This window comes from Gouania willdenowi, chromosome 6 (assembly GCF_900634775.1).
Source record: "Gouania willdenowi chromosome 6, fGouWil2.1, whole genome shotgun sequence".
Lineage (NCBI taxonomy): Eukaryota > Metazoa > Chordata > Actinopteri > Blenniiformes > Gobiesocidae > Gouania > Gouania willdenowi.
In genome coordinates, this window is record NC_041049.1 from 40,831,009 (window position 1) to 40,840,483 (window position 9,475).

The following is a 9,475-nucleotide window of genomic DNA, read 5'->3' on the forward strand; positions in this document are numbered from 1 at the left end:
CATAATTTGGCTCAAAATGCTTCCTGTATCTGTTGCATAGCGTCACGCAGTTAGCACAAGCTTTGCCCGTGAAAATTACACATGTTCATATACGCCGCAAGCTATCGGTAAACGTCTTCGAAGGAGAGTTTGTTCAGCACTTCATCAGGTGTAAAGTGGTTTTTATTTGGAAATGTGCTCCCTATCCATCTTTTAAATGACTTTTTAATGGCCGTCACACCATCCCAATCAATCATGTGACACAGCTACAGCCTAGCTGCCAGCGCAAATACGCTCTATTTATAATTCTCACATTTTTGGACCTTTTTAGACACGGTGAGGAAGAAGGGAAGACAGCTAAAGTGTTTCCTGGCTTTTTAATTCACATAAATCAGGGAATTCTCAACCTTGGGGTCAGAACTCCATTTGGGGTCACAAGACACTGGAAGAGGGTTGCCAGATGCCTTCAAGAAATGAAGAATCATTTTGTAAAATCAATTTAAGCTTGTTTTTTTGCTTATTTTTACATTTTTTTGCAACTACAGACCCAAACTTGCCATATTGTAACCTATTTTCAACACTTACTCCCATTTCTCTGCCATTTCTTTATCAAATTTCTATGGCCTTTTCTTTTTTTTTGGTCTTTCCACCACTTTTCATACCCAATGTCACAAATGTTAACCCATTATTGTCACTTTTAACCTTTTTTCACCCTATTTAATCGTATTTTTTGCCAATTTAACCACGTTCACCATTTATCGTGCTCATTATTTGCCAGTTTAAACTAATTGTTCTTTTTATCACATCTATTTTACCCCCCTCTAATTTCTGTGGTTTTTGAAATCCGATTTCAACACTTTTTACACCATTTTTGGTCACTTTTAAATTTTAACCCATTTTATTTCTGATTAAAACAAGGATTTACATCTTTAAGATGACTATATACTATGGCCCAAATAATAATAAACTTACTGGATAACAGTGGATATTATTCAGATAAATAAATAAATGTGGTTATCACAGATTCATAGAACATTGGACCATCATTTTGCTGACTTTATGGATGGACCCCAAAAATCTCTCCCCTTTATTCCCCCTTATAGATGACCCTGTCTCCACATGACTGTTCTTCAATGTTCATGTCTGTGTTCAACCACCTTCAGCTACAGTGGGGGTCCCTCGTCTCTGGAAGCTTTATTTTAGTTTGTCTTCGATTTTAAGCCGTACCTGCTGTAAAAACTCATTATTTTTAGTTCCTTTATTCTTTTTGTGAACATGGCCCCTACATTTGCCCCCCTTTCTACCCCCCCCCCCCCCCAGCCAACAGTCAGCACGGTGCTTTACATAATGAGATACAAATAGGCATCAGCAGGACAGTGTCTATGCCACGCGTCACTGTGTGAATATTACTCACACTTATTAGCTGGATTATGTTAATCTTTACACTCTCTGCTCACAGACAACAGACTCGCCATGATATGGGGGAGGCACAGGCACTAAGCGTGTGTGTGTGATTGCCATGTTGTCAAACTGATCTGCATGTGAAAGACTTGCTCTAATTATATCACTTATGAAGATGAGACGTGCACGTACGTAGACATCACACACTGAGCTCATTCTAAGGTCAAACACAGAAGTTTCGCCACCTGTCAGAAAAAAGGCTCGTCATCGCCTGCTGAAGCTTTTGTTTCCCACTCTGTCCCATGATAAAAAAAGTCAAACATTGAACTCAAACACTGTGAGAGTCAGAGTGGGAGGAGCCTAATCCACACTCTGAATGATTGATTGGCTCTGACACATTTTAATTATGGGGCCAAATTAAACGAATGGGCTGGCAGACTATAAAACATCGCCGTTTAATAATGAGTCCCTCCATTTTTTCCCCCTTCCTTCCTTCATCTAATCCCATATTTGCAACGCACACCAAATAACCTCTCCTCGTTTTAATGATATGTAAATGAATTTTCATGAACCCCATGATCCCATGCAATGATTAAACCGGGATGACATTAGCCGTCGCCGCCGTCAGTGTGTCTGTCTATCGCAGCCATCTTTCCTCTAGCCCAACAACAGACAGCTGCTGATATTAAAAAGCTTCATTGTGACCAGATATTGTTCCAGATATCCAGTAATAATTCAGAAAGAAAGATTCCCCTCCTAGCAGATCGACGCACTGTTGTGAAGACGAACAATTACAGCAACATACAATCTCTGCATCATTTGGAGGATTTTTCTTTAACCTTCCACATCTCTTCCAGTGCTCCACACCCCCACCCTGCTCCCTCTATATCCAGCTCCACCTCTGCTGCCGTTTATTGTACTCCATTTGCATAATGAAGCCCAGGCTTAATTAAGATCCCACTGGAGTCTGGAGCCAAGGATGAAGGAAGGAAGGACGAGGAGGAGGAGGAAGAGGAGGAGGGGCTTGCGTTCCATAGCTTATACGCACGTGTCCAAATAGGAGATGCAATTTAGGAGGAGTGGGGGGGAGCGTTGACGAGCGATTACATCGCTAATTATGATCGGCTGTTAGAATTAGTGTGTGGCTGTTAATTAGCTGCAGATGAGATGCCCAGACAGTTGCCCGCCCCCCATACACACCCCTGGCAGTAGAGGAACACTGGAGATGATGCCAACACATCCCTCCCCTTTAATGGGACTGGTATCCCTTTAAGAACATCCTTCCCAGGTGTGCATGAGCATTGAGGGAGGCTCTTCATCATTCACGTCCACACCATGTTCCTTCTGTTCTTCGCTAGCAACAAAACTCCTTATTTTCCTTCGCTTATTATTCCTCTTCCTCGCCATAGCGTAGCGTAGCCATGCTAGCATCCATTTTTGGTTCAGAGTGGCAGTTCTCTTTGAGGGAAGCAGAAGTTGATAAATGTTTCTCTTTACTTCAGTTTTTACCTTTTTTTTTGTTTGTTTCATTTCACGTCTGCAAAGTTTGGGCCCGTCTTCAAACGGTGCCAGCAAACGCCTCCTTCGCCGTATCTGTTTGGCATCGAGCCATGTGTTCGTCAGCTCTCTCCCACGAGGGCCATGATGCCGCCGTCGCTGTAAACAGTGAGGGCATCTGACGCGTGCCTTTTGTTTACAAACGTGTGTTGGCAGTGTGCCATCCTTCTCCCCCACAAAAACAAAGATGCCATCGCTGAGTCATTGGCAACCATTGCCCGCTAGCTTTTGCAAACAAAAGCTGATTAGCATTAGATTGTCGGCAGTAAGTCCTCCTCGTTTCGGTGCAAGTTTCATCGCTGTTCGTTCGAAGGCGGCACAGACTGGCACGCTGCCCTGTGATGGCGAGCTCGCAGAGAGAAAAGGAAGGAAGGAGAAGTCTGGAAATCTTTTCATAAAGTCTCATTCACTCAGTGGCATACCTACACTTTTTTGGGGTGGCATCCATTTTTCTTTTCCTCATTGCCTCCCTCGTGTTATCACAGAGTCATCGTCCATCGTCGTTCATCCGTGGCGTCGATTGTTGGACACATTCTCTTCCATTCCTCCGCCTGTGCCAAGGTGGCACCATGGCAGCAGTGTGGACGTCGTCTCCTCTCCCTCTGTCATTTTTATTCCTATCGCCCCTTTGCCCATGCCCGTGCCCGCCCCCGCTCCAGCCCTGACTGGATGGCACCGTGCCAACCTGCCACCGCCATCGCTCTCATTTGTAGCTCATCTCTCCATCGCCCTACCCCCCCCCCCCCCCCCCCCCCCCCCGCCATCTCTAAAACTCCATCCCCTCTTTTATTTAACACGTTTTAATGAGTTAAACACTCGCTTCCACAGCCTGATTTAACATCACTGATGAAAGGTTTGAAGCTGCTCGACACGTGGAGCTCCTCATGTTTGGCACATGAAGGAATGCTATTGCTAACTTTCCTTTGAATGTAATTACAGCAGCACATGCTTCACGCCTCCACAGAGGCACGAGAAGAACCAACACATGCTTGAGTTCTAAAGAAGCTTCTTGTGTTCTTCTATTTCTAGTTTCTGTTTCTCAAACTAAAACATGATTTATCCAATTAGTCGTAAAGGTGATTGTGTACGACTGACTTTTAACTCCTATTTTGGACCGTTTTCCTTCTTTTTCCTTCTCCCCTTCGCTTTATAAATATTCTGCTCCATCAAACAAAAGCTGCTCGTGGTGCTATTAAGCAAACACTCTCATTAGAACACAAAACATGATGAATATGTAAATGATGTGTGTAATTTATGCACAGACGGGGCCATTCACTCTCTGTTTAGCCCACAATTGTGTTTATATCTTAAAGTTCACACTAACTCTATGTGTTTTTTATATTTTCTTGTGTTTTTTAGATTTTCACGTGTTTTTCAGATTTTTATGTTTTTTAGATTTTAATGTGTTCCTTTTAGATTTTCACGGGTTTTTTAGATATTAACTTGTTTTTCAGTTTTTTACACCAGTTTTTCAGAATTTTCACATGTGTTTCTGATACGTCATCGACACACAAACTACACATGGGAAAAATCTGAAAAATACATGTGAAAATTGTGGACATATTTGTGAATAATCTTGAGATAAATCTTTCCCTATACTTGGACGTCCTTCTGTTGTGTCTATAATGTTTGCTTTTGTGGATGTTTCCTCTCGCCTTTCGGGACAATTTTGCTCTTCTGTGAGCTTCTCTTTCTGCTCACAGCCTGTTCTCAATGAAAACACACCCTGCAGATGCCATTAAACCAACAGCCGAGTGTTTGAACAGGCGCTTTGAATACTGAATAATCTACCTCAGAGATCACTTTGTACCTGACTCTGATGTATTTTGTGCTTCCCTAACGTGTGGCCCAACACATTTTGTGCTCACAGACAGAGTATCCTTTCTTCTGTCGATGAATATAAACACCTATGATACTGAGGCTCCCTTGGCAATCACCATGGCAACAAACCAGGGTACTAAAACCCACGTGAGTTGCATAATGAGATGTTCCCCAACACTGTGCACCATAAAACCATGACAAACTAGACACGTACCCAGAGCGAATGGGGCCGCATGTCAGAAATATAAAGCAATGAAATGTCAAACTTCACCTCTAATTCATTTACAATCAATCCCCTCTGTTTATCTATATATAGGCCTGTATTATCACACACACACACACACACACACACACACACACACACACACACACACACACACACACACACACACACACACACACACACACACACACACACACACACACACACACACACACACACACACACACACTCACACTGATGTGTGCATCTGTGTACACCAACATGTGGACCTTGGTCTAATTTTGTGTTTCTCGCAAAAGGAAAACACACAGAATGACTCCAAGAACACACACAATGATAGGAAAATACACAAGATGGCAAATGAAATGACAACAGACGCACACAAAATGAGAGAAGAATAGACAAAATGACAACTAAACACACACAATGACAACAGACACACAGAATGACAACTAAACACACAAAATGAGAGAAGAAGAGACAAAATGACAGTATAAACACACAAAATGACAGGAAAAAGCACAAGATGGCAAAAAAATATGCAAAACAAAAGAAAAAAAAACACACCAGAAACAAACAAAATGACAACTAAACACATAAGATGACAACAAACACACAAAAGTACAGAAAAATACACAAAATGACAGAAAAATACACAAGATAAGGACAAATTTACACTAAGACAACAGAAACATGGTATAAACAACAACAAAAATACACACAATTAGCAAAAATTATACTAAATGATACCAAGAAAACACAAACAACAACCAAAATACACAAAATGAAAGAAAAAATAAACAAAATAAAGCAGAAACAAAAATCACTTTGGAAACACATCCACCTTTTGTGATGCTGCAGACCTTAACAGGTGCTGATGAGCCACAGTCAATGATTGTAATGAGCTATCGATCACCGTGGGAAAACAGTGGGATGGAGAGGGAGGGAGGACACACACACACACACACACACACACACACACACACACACACACACACACACACACACACACACACACAGGAACCGATGGGGAAAAGCTTCAGATGAACTAAATGGAGACAAGCAACACGAGACAGCCTATCAATACCTGCTTTAATCAAGTCCTCATGTCCTATTGTGGGGCTTAATGTTGGATTTAAGGTGTGTGTGTGTGGGGGGGGGGCTGTGTACACAAAATGGGAAAGCAGCCAGCTTTGGTGAAGGGGGAGGTGCTTTTGCAAGTATATAAGTGTGTGTGTGTGTGTGTGTGTGTGTGTGTGTGTGTGTGTGTGTGTGTGTGTGTGTGTGTCTGTTGGTGTTTCACATAATGAAATGCAGCAGGGAACAAAGAGCTGGGGGCCCGTTCTCTCTCCCTGTGCCGCAGCTTCATTTTCACTCCCTTCACTCTATGATTCTTCTATAGCCTCTGTTCTTATGTGTGTGTGTGTGTGTGTTTATGAGCTGGTTGTTGTTGTTGTTGTTGTTGTTGTGTGTTTGAGACACTCCCCCCTCCTCCTCCTCTTCCTCCCCCTGTTAGCATTCTGCATGGCAGATCCCCCTAATGTAATAACTGTGTCTGCATGTCTAATTTACAGCAGGAGAGAGTAAATAGCCTGTGGTTAATTACAGTACGTGTGTGTGTGTGTCACAATGATTTATGAGTTGCAAATAGCTACACCACTGGCCCGTTTCTCCTCACTTAGTTTTTAATCTGTCTTTCCATTAATTTTGCCTGAGACGTTGTTATGGTTTTATGGGAGCGTGCACGAGGATGCACGTTGTTAATGAGAGCCTCAACCTGAGCTCAAACATCCCACTTCCTCTTCCTTCTCTTCTTCGTCTCCATCTCACATGCCTTCACTGAGTACCAGGATGTAAACCGATGTGTATTGACAGTACACGTTGGAACATGGAAGCAGCAGGTCAATCCGTTTAGCCCACGGCCCGATACACCAATTCACCAATTTGTCAGTGTTAGTTTGAGAGAGAAAAGCTGCTAATCTCTCCTCTCTGCTCTCTATTGATCACACACTTAGACTCCACTTTTCTGTCTAAACACTATTGATTCTCTCTCTCTCTCAATCTCCTTCTCTCTTCCTCTCTCGGCCCTCGGCTCTCTTCACATACCACACACATCTCAGAGCGTCTCACGTAATAGACTCTCCACGTTGTCCTTCTGTTTGGAAGAAATATACAGAACAACAGAAAAATATAGAAAATGACACACAAAACACAAAATCCTCCAAAAAACAACACAAATTAACTTAAACGGGCGATGTTGTGAAAAATTCACTTCATAGTGGTTTTGCTACAGTGATACACATTCTTTTAGCATCATTCAGAGGGACAAAGTTGAAAAAGTTCTGTTTCCTCCCTCCCTTGTTATTCCACATTTAGTATAAAGTCAGCTCCAAGCGGGCCAGTTGGATTTTCTCGGTACTTGACATCACTTAGCGGAAACTCCTCCTGACAATCCTTGCTCCTCCCACCCTATAAGAATGTGAGCCTTTCCCTCTCAAACTAGCTCACAGCTAAAACAAACACTATGGTTTTATCATACTTTATTGTCATATATGTAAAGCTATACACAAAATGTGTTCTCTGAATTTAACCCCTCCCCGAGGAGCAGTGGGCATCCACGTTATAGCACCTAGAGCAGTTCCATTTGTAGTATCCGTTATAATAATAATAATAATAATGCATCAGTTTTATATAGCGCTTTATCATAGACACTCAAAGTCGCTTTACAGAATTAAGGCATTATTCTTTCACTCCACACTTAGTGGTGGTAAACTACTATTGTAGCCATAGCTGCCCTGGGGCAGACTGACGGAAGCGAGGCTGCCATAGTGCGCCATCGGCCCCTCCGACCACCACCAACACTCACTCACACACTACATTCATACTAGGCAATGTAGGTGAAGTGCCTTGCCCAAGGGTACAATGACAGATACCACTGGGTGACTGCCACCCCACTGTGGCACCTGGAATTCTCAGTGGTCTCCCATCCAACTACTAACCAGGCCCAGACCTGCTTAGCTTCCGAGATCTAACGGGATCGGGCAATGACAGGCTGGTATGGCCTGTTATACCACCTCGTATCACCTTTGACATGATCTGACGTGTTTGTGACACAATGCGGTGCAGCGGTTGGACAAAACTAATGATTATCACTTTAAATACACTATTAGTTAATAAAGATGAGGAGAAGAAACTAAGCTTGACACTCTGAAGTGCTGAGACAAACTCACAATCACAATAGCTGCTTAAATATCCATGTGTTTTACTGTAATGTGAAGTTTTTTGGCTGAAAACAATCACAAGAGTGCGTGGATAGCACAAGAAAGCTGCTTTGGTGATCACTGATCTCCCTCTCAAGAGCAATGCATTAAGTCTGCGTCTATAGACACGCCCACTCATGAATATGCATGAAGGCCACAAAACAGCCTGTTTATAGAAGAAAAAAGTCATGAAATTGACTTTTCAGAGGGCTAAAACTCCAGAAAACAGGTGTTGGGGTTCTTAGAACAAATGGAGGTGTGTGAAAAATAGCTTAATACTCGACCTTTAAAAAACACACAAAATGACCAAAAAATTACACCTAAAACACAAAATCCCTGACTTTAAAAACACACAAAATGAAAGAAAAATTATGCAAAATCACAACACAAATATACAGAATGACAGAAAAGAATACAAAACGACAACAACAATACAAAAAATGACTTCTAATACACAAAATCCTCCAAAAAACAATAAAAACCTACTTAAAAGAACAAATATAATGAGAGACAAATATACAAAATCACAACAGAAATATACAGAATGACAGAAAAATATACAAAACGACCACAAATGTCAAAAAATCCCTTCTAAAACACAAACCCATCCAAAAATAACAACACAAATTGACTTAAAAAACCCACAAAATGAGAGAAAAAATAAAAAATCACAACAGGAATATACAGAATGATGGAAAAGTATACAATACATCTGCTTTCTCTTGATTACTCCACTTTTCTGTCTAAACACTATTGATTCTGTCTCTCTCTTCACACACACACACACACACACACACACACACACACACACACACACACACACACACGCACACGCACACACACACACACACACACACACACACACACACACACACACACACACACACACACACACAGACTCTCCACGTTGTCCTTCTGTGTGGAAGTCCTGCAGACTTGGAGCTTATTGGCTCCACAAAGCATTTGATGGTGTCACAAATCATTCGTCCCCTGCTGCGTACAATCTAAAAACATGTTCATAGTCTCATTAAAAAAATCAATTACTTAGCAACCCTTTAGCAGCGTGAATACAGGCCGTGATTAGAAATTCACTGCTGGGTTCATTGTTTCATGGCTTTATTTGATTCAGGATGCACTTGAAACACTCCCAGTCCATGTCAGGATGAAGGCAGGTGTGTGTGTGTGTGTGTGTGTGTGTGTGTGTGTGTGTGTGTGTGTGTGTGTGTGTGTGTGT

The 9,475-nt window shown here is 42.0% G+C and overlaps 1 pseudogene; it reads right to left on the minus strand.

Moving 5' to 3' along the window:
* Window positions 1–7,932: 7,932 nt before the first annotated feature.
* LOC114466254 (uncharacterized) lies at window positions 7,933–8,048 on the minus strand (annotated as a pseudogene).
* Window positions 8,049–9,475: the final 1,427 nt, after the last annotated feature.